At 38.6% G+C, this 7303-nt stretch overlaps 1 protein-coding gene across 2 annotated transcripts in view; it reads right to left on the reverse strand.

Moving 5' to 3' along the window:
• Positions 1-2317, reverse strand: part of pcdh11 (protocadherin 11) — a 136516-nt gene extending 134199 nt beyond the window's left edge. Inside the window, exon 1 of one of the 2 annotated variants that reach the window (XM_026142903.1) lies at positions 1569-2317. The gene's annotated coding sequence lies outside the window, so the exon portion shown is untranslated. The remainder of the gene's footprint in view (positions 1-1568) is intronic. The other variant, XM_026142912.1, reaches the window with a different exon arrangement.
• Positions 2318-7303: the final 4986 nt, after the last annotated feature.

The following is a 7303-nucleotide window of genomic DNA, read 5'->3' on the forward strand; positions in this document are numbered from 1 at the left end:
GAAAAAATTCACTATTATGAATAAGTGCTAAAATATAAATGTCTCTCTTAATGATGTGGAAAGACGCTTCCAAAATGTTCCAAAAGTTTTCCATTGTGGATTCTGAAATCATTTCAGAAAAGATACATTTTATAAAGGTAGTCAAATTTAATAAGTCATAGTTGATGAAGAATGAAAAGGACACCTTCTGCTATCTGCTACAGTGTGTCATCAGAAAGTCACCCAAGAGAGGAACTAAAATGAACTTAAATTGTGGAGAAATCCTTAATTAACTGTATTATATAAACTAATTATAACTGTGGAAAGAGTTTGAACGCAAATGCAGAAAGACACCATTCCTGGTAAGAATCCCTGACACCACAGTTACTTACTGTATTAGCTCTTCAGAACACATAGTGTGTCCCTGAGCAAGTTAATGACTCCCAAAACTCAGCACTCGGTAGTGCTGTAGTTCAACCTCTAAGAGCCATAAAACAAATTTGGAGCATGTCATGCAAGGATATTAAAGACTACAGTCAGTTGGTTCAGTTGCGTTTGGCGATTTTAAAATGTGGATGTGAATGATAAAATATTTTTTTTGTGTTTTGCAAATAAAGTATATACCTTGCTTCCATCATCCACTGACTCCCTTTTTAATATAAACCGCCGAGGATATTGCCAAAATATCTGGCACATCTCGGGAGCTTCACATTACCATTTGAAGTTATTCTCCAGGAAATACTGAGTTTAACAGGCCTCTCAAAACAGCCACAATAATAATATGCATGCGGGTCAGGTATAGCAAATTATCTACAAAAGCCAACCGTGGTGTTTAATTCTAGGAAGAAGTGGAATTCATATTGACTATTTGAACTATTATTCCTCGAACAAATTCACTCCGTGTTTGCTTCCCCCCCCCCCGAGTAGAAGTGTGAACAGGATGAAAGCCCCTGAGGTTATGGTCTGTGACAGCTAAACCGCTTGACCAGGAGCGCGCTGTTGCCGCGCACCCACGCACCGAGCTTAGCGGCCAAGCTGTTGAGAAACCTGCGCTGAAAAGTCCCTGTTGTTGGATGCTCTTGGAAAGTAGGCCTATCTATCTAGCGATCAGCAACGAGCAAGACTAAATAAAGCCCGAAGTCGTGACCGGCCACGCGGTACACATTCATGGTGCGACAACTCCGCTTAGATGCTCCACGATGCACCGTGTAAATGGATAATTTGTATTTACACTCGGTTCACGGGGACGCCTATTATATCTTTGGAGCAGCTCTAGGAAAACCTACTCAGCATCAAAATTACCCACTGTCGCAACACTATCAAACTACCTTTTAGGCTTTACAGTCCCCGAATTTCGCCCAGTTTATGTTGTTGTCCTTGATTTTATATATATATATATTTAAATATATATACTTCATGTCCTCACCCTTACCGAAATTTCAGTACGTACAGAGTAAATAAATTAGGTTATGGAGCTCTCCAAATACGCACACAGGATAGAGCGGTCATATGCGCCTACATTCAGAGAGCGCTAAAGTAAAATGCATTTCGTTTTTAACAGTAAAGTAGTAAATAAGAGCGAAGCTTACCTTTCCGTTCGAATACGATGAAAAAAATCAACCGTGAGTACCGTCGCGCAGAGACATCACTGATTCACAAAAAAGAAGTGCCATGAATTAATGTGAAGTGGGGGAAACGGGCAGAAAGGATCCTCATCAAAATCGGAAAGAAGCGTAGAAAAAATGTTATCCACTACAAAAACTTATCCATGTGCTAAAAAAATGTGGTCCTCCCGTGCAAGAGAAAAAGGGCATGCACAGCGATCAACTTAAAGGACGCTGTAATTCCTCTTCGGATGTATTGGGCTCACAATCCCACAGGCGGAGATACGCAGTGATCCACGCTTGTTTTACATAAACTTTGTCTCTCTAGCCTAATTTGCCTTGAAATTCCTATTTTCGCCAGCTGGCAGCAAACTTGCACGTGTGTGCGTTAAAAGCCTCTTAAACCGCACATCAAACTTAAATCCAAGAGGGCGAAAAAAACAGAGAGAGACTTCTGATGAAGAAGTGAAAGCTTAAACCTATTTTAATGTTATAACCACTTGTTTTGACTGATTCAAGGCTGTACGCGCTCTCCCCCAAAAAAAACTCTTAAATGCGGGATGCATAGAGCGCATCGCCCCCCCAGTGGAGTTGGATCAAAGTGTGCCTCAGTGCAGCATCACTTACAGGAGCCGGGATAGGCGGTTCACCGTATCTGTCTGCTAAGCTGTAGATGTCTCAGTAGTATTGTATGAACTCAGTTCCTCAATGCTGCTCACCTCTCTCCCTCTCGCTCTCCCTCCGACTGACATCATGGAGGTAGGAGGAGCCAAGCTCAGATTTAAGAGCCCCGGTTCTCTTAAAGCCGCACTGCGTTGGAGAGATGTTCGCACTGAGATGTACAGTAGGTGGATGTTGGGGTATACGTGGACCACAGATGCCTCTGCTGTTTGCTGTAGACAGAGTGCTCCAGGAATCTACCTGAAAGCAAGAGGGGGGCACTGTTCGCGTTTATACAAAGCCTTCAGTGAGGGACTACTGTAACAATGGCACGTTTGTGTAATGATCTGAGATTTGAATTCTTTTCAGACATTCCTGAGATGTCAGCATATAAAAGCTGAGACATACTCCGGGATGAAAAGTAGGGTTATGAATTTTCTTACATTTTTCACAACTTGTATTTATAAATACAGAAATAATTACTATGGGCTATGAGTATTACAGACCATCTTAGTAGCATGAATAGCTTGAATGCTTGAGATGTAAGAAATAACAAGATGACAATGAACAAAGTTAAAAAATGCCAATGCCTTGTCTAAAAGTATACCTCATTTAAACAATACAGAGCATTTATTTGGTATTAGCAAAGCGATGCCATTTCTTTAACTTTAGAACCAAAATATCAGCAAATACAGTTGCAGGTTAAAGTCTCATTGTCAGATGGGGATCAGTTTAATGTTACCAATTACTAATCACATACTGTCAAGCTACTACTTTCCTGCTGTGGTGAGATGAATGAGTTTTCTGTCCCTAAATAGCTTCCAGTAGATTCTAACAGATTCTTTTACAGGGGTCAAAAAGGGTTATGGTTGCAGAGGGTCAAATCATCATGACCAACATCATGTTACTGCCAATTACCTTTGTCCCTCTGACATCACCTCATACAACAAATGGCTGTTGCATTTTAACAAGTTTAGCCTCTGGCATGATTTTATGTGCTTTTCCCTCACCTGTTCACTGTTTCCTTTCAAAGGATTCCATGTTGTGCTCTTCATCCGCGAAGACAGGGACTTCACCAGATGATTCCACTGTAAGTTTAGACCAAATAATACTTGTTTTTAGCAGCGGATAAAAAAACCACAGGCTGCTGTTTTTTCTTAATTTACTATGAAACGAGGGGTGATTTATTTTCTTCCTATTGAGAAAACACTGTATAATACACAATGTGTTTTCTTAATTTAACTGTCTCTGAGGATTTCTGAAGAACGCATTTGCAGTATCTGAACGGCAAAAAGCAATATTATCTGTCAGAAGGCACATAATTCCTCATGTCAAATTTTATAAGATGAATCCCCAAAGTAATATAATTCAACATGAAATACAGCCATGGGTGTAAAACTTATTTGATACTGGTTCATATTTCTGTTTAACCTTCTTGATTATTCTTGGCACAAAAAGAAATCCTCAGTTATAATGTTGCAGCAGCTTAACCAAAGCTGATTATCTTAAATGTCCACTCGACAGTTTTTTTTTGTTAGGTTTTTGTTCAGAGTAATGTCAAATCACTCAAACCCCAATGTGTTTTTTCCTAATCTTTTTTGTCTTTCCTTAACTAGGAGAGGTAGTGTTGTGACAGGAAAGTTGTGGACTGTGCATGTTAATATGAATGCAACTTTAATACCTAGTAATAAACAAGTATTAACACAAAATACTAACTAAAGTGTTGTCTAGATCTAGAGCTATCTAGATAGACAGAGATATATATGTGTGTGTGTGTATCTACATAGATAGATAGAACTTTGCAGTCATTTCCTACAATCTTAACTACTTTTTTTTTTACATTTTTCAAATAGCAAAACTTGCCTTTCTGTTTTTTATAGATATGATCAAATTGACACTCTACCCATCATTGCTTTTAATCATACTTGCAGTGAATCCATGACTTGTTATGCTCACATGTAGCAGAAATGGAAGGAGCACACTCACTAATATACCTTATCAGTGTGGTACAGCTGGGCAAAGGGATGGGTGAAGGAATGGGTTGCAGAGCTAAATAGCAAGGTCGTCGTGCGTTAACATTCAGAGGTGCTGAGAGACGACAGCGGTTTTGCCGACCATACTTGATTCAATACTGTTCTGTGGTTTTGTATTATCCTTTCAGCTTAAACAGCATAACTTGTCCAAAGACACAGCAATGAAGTTCGTGCTATGCTATTGTCTTTGTTCACCACTCTACAAGTTGCCATGGATATATAAAAAAAACCAAAAGCAAAATCTTTGCATTTGCACATTTGAGCTTAAATTGTTAACACTGTATGATTTTCTGGTAGGAAAAAAGTACCCCACAGCATGTCGCTCAGAAAGAAAGCAGTGCAAATATGTCTAAAGCGTAGTCTGTAGAAATACAGAAGATATTTTTGAAGAGTTTGATACATCCTGACAAAACATTTTTTTTCCACATCCATACAGGCTGGGTTTGTATCCATGGCAACTTTCAAGAACCACTGAGGTTTACCACAATGAGTTGAAACTATCGCTATTGCCTCATTTCTTCCTGCCTGTGTCTTTCTCTCCCACTTTCTCAAGGATCTCTGGAGAAAGAAAAAGATTTGAGAAAGATGGAGTGGACGAAGTGAGGACAATTCAATATTTGCTTTTACCTTATTGGCATCCGAGAGAGAATTTTAAAAGTGTTGAAACACAGGACAGACACAAAGAATCTCTGAAAGAAATAATATTTGAACTGTTCCATGGGGCATGAATATGCAGCATGAATGAGCAGTAGATATAGAAAAAGACTATGTCTGTGACATTATTGCTAAAACCAAAAAGAAAATATTACGAGGAAGCAGTGGGTCCACCTGAGACTTCTGAATATTAGCATTCATACACAAAATCTGAATTATCTGTCTACATTAGATGAAAATAAATTTGCTTGCATTTCAGCCTTTTGTACTTTGTGCCTTTGCTCTTTGTAACAAAAAGAATGATGGCAAAAATCATCATTTTAAACAGCATAATTTATTTGCCACATACTTTATGTTTGCTTTGCATTTTTGTTTACTTTCCAGAATTTGCTTCAGACTGCAAATGCTATCATAGTGGTGATGAGATTTAGGAAGAAATGGAAATTTACTTACACTGACCATTAAATTAAAGTCCTTTCTCTTTGTTTTCTGATTTTTCTTTAATAGCATTGTGCCCTTAAAGCTAAGTGATATAGCACTGTGTATGCTTGTGTGTTTCCTACACACACACACACACACACACACACACACACACACACACACACACACACACACACACACACACACACACACACACACACACACACACACAAGACACTGCAGTTTAGGGGTGTTTGCGGCAAGACACCAACAGTAAATCATACTGGCATTCCAACAGGGAGGAACCCTGACATGCAGACCTAAAGACCAGCTGGCAACAACCTGGAAACCACGAGTCACAAGGGCAAAATGTGCAATCTCTGACTGGTTGGCAAACGTTTTGCAGGCGGTTGCTGACAGTTGCAGTGATGAAAGTGGTTACAAAAAGCTACATGGTGCTGAACAGACTGCTTTGGTTAGTAGCAGATTCAGGTGTTGCCTGTGGTTTGCATGAAACACACCAACTCTGAAAAGTGCAAAGATGAAGTTTGCATTTAAGGTGAATTTCCGGTCTACACCACATTTCTTTAAAAGTTTTTTAGAAAATTTGACAACTTGCAACCAATTTCTCCCACAGCCACCTCCAACAACCACTCACCAACCAGTTGTAGAAGAATATACATTTTTTTTCCTTTGTGTAAAGTGGTTGCCACATGGTCTCTAGGCACAGGTGACTGGGGCCCAACTGGAGCTAAAACATGCATTTTGGCCCATCAACTGATGGTTAAAAAGATCTGAATTAAAATAAATGATCAAAAGTCTAAACAATTTCCCATGCATATAAGCAAAAGAGTGCTTATGAGATTAGCAAGCACAATTTTATTTATAAAAACTCTTGCATTTGGTTTGATTCAAACAGTCAGCCTAATACCAATAGAAAAGTCTATTGTGGAGGCAACTCATGTCACTAATATCCTGTCAGATAAGTTTGAAGCATGGTTATAACAGAATAGGACCGAATTCATTAAGCAAAAAACTCTCAAAACTAATGAGGGGTCGGTCTAACGCCGAGTGGCATGTAGTTGGAATGCACCAATTAGACTAAAGTCTTTGAACCACATTATTGTCAATTTACATGTCCTCACCTAATGTTCCACAGGCAAATTAATATATGTATATGTGTGTGTTTATGTGCGTGAGTGATGATACAAATCTTAGTTAATGTTGTGCATTAAACTAACTGCATACAAGCACTGTAGTGATTAGGCTGACTTCTCCGTGAATGTATCATGTCAGGTTTGTCCTTGACAGCAGCTGAACTGTTAATTGCTTTTGACAACCTAACAAGTAAGAGTACTCTTATCAGAATGTTGTTATGTTTAGAAGAATAGCCATATTTTCACAAAGAGGTACTGACAGGATTGGAAATAAAAAAAAATGCTTTTTAAAAGGAAATTTGTCGTGCTTATTTATTATTTATGAGCCACCTATTTACCACATGGCGGTAATAAGATCTGTATTCCAGGTTATAAATAGATTTAACTAAAAGGGCTTATCATATGATAAAGAACAGGTGGGAAGTGTGTCAGTTAATGACAACATACACTGACATGACTTTGTGTTTACATTATTAATGAAAGACTCCTAGTGTTTTGCACCTCTGCTTTGTTTCAACATCATACGTCTGCTTTTTTCATAGTATGGTGCTAGATCAATTTGTAGCGCAACATGCTTCACCTATTCACTTTCAACTGTCAATTTTTTGCTGAAAATAAACACACCAATTACAAATGCTCAACAGTACCTGCAGAACGTTAACAGATCAGTATGAAAATGTTTCTCGTTTTAAGATGGATGCATAAACTATATAATTCCTGCTTCCTGGAAAGCTTTCCCTTTCTCAAGAAGTAACTGACTGTTAAAACACCCTTTGTGTGTTTGATGAAGGCGATT

Source organism: Astatotilapia calliptera, chromosome 2, assembly GCF_900246225.1.
Source record: "Astatotilapia calliptera chromosome 2, fAstCal1.2, whole genome shotgun sequence".
In the NCBI taxonomy this organism is placed as follows: Eukaryota; Metazoa; Chordata; class Actinopteri; order Cichliformes; family Cichlidae; genus Astatotilapia; species Astatotilapia calliptera.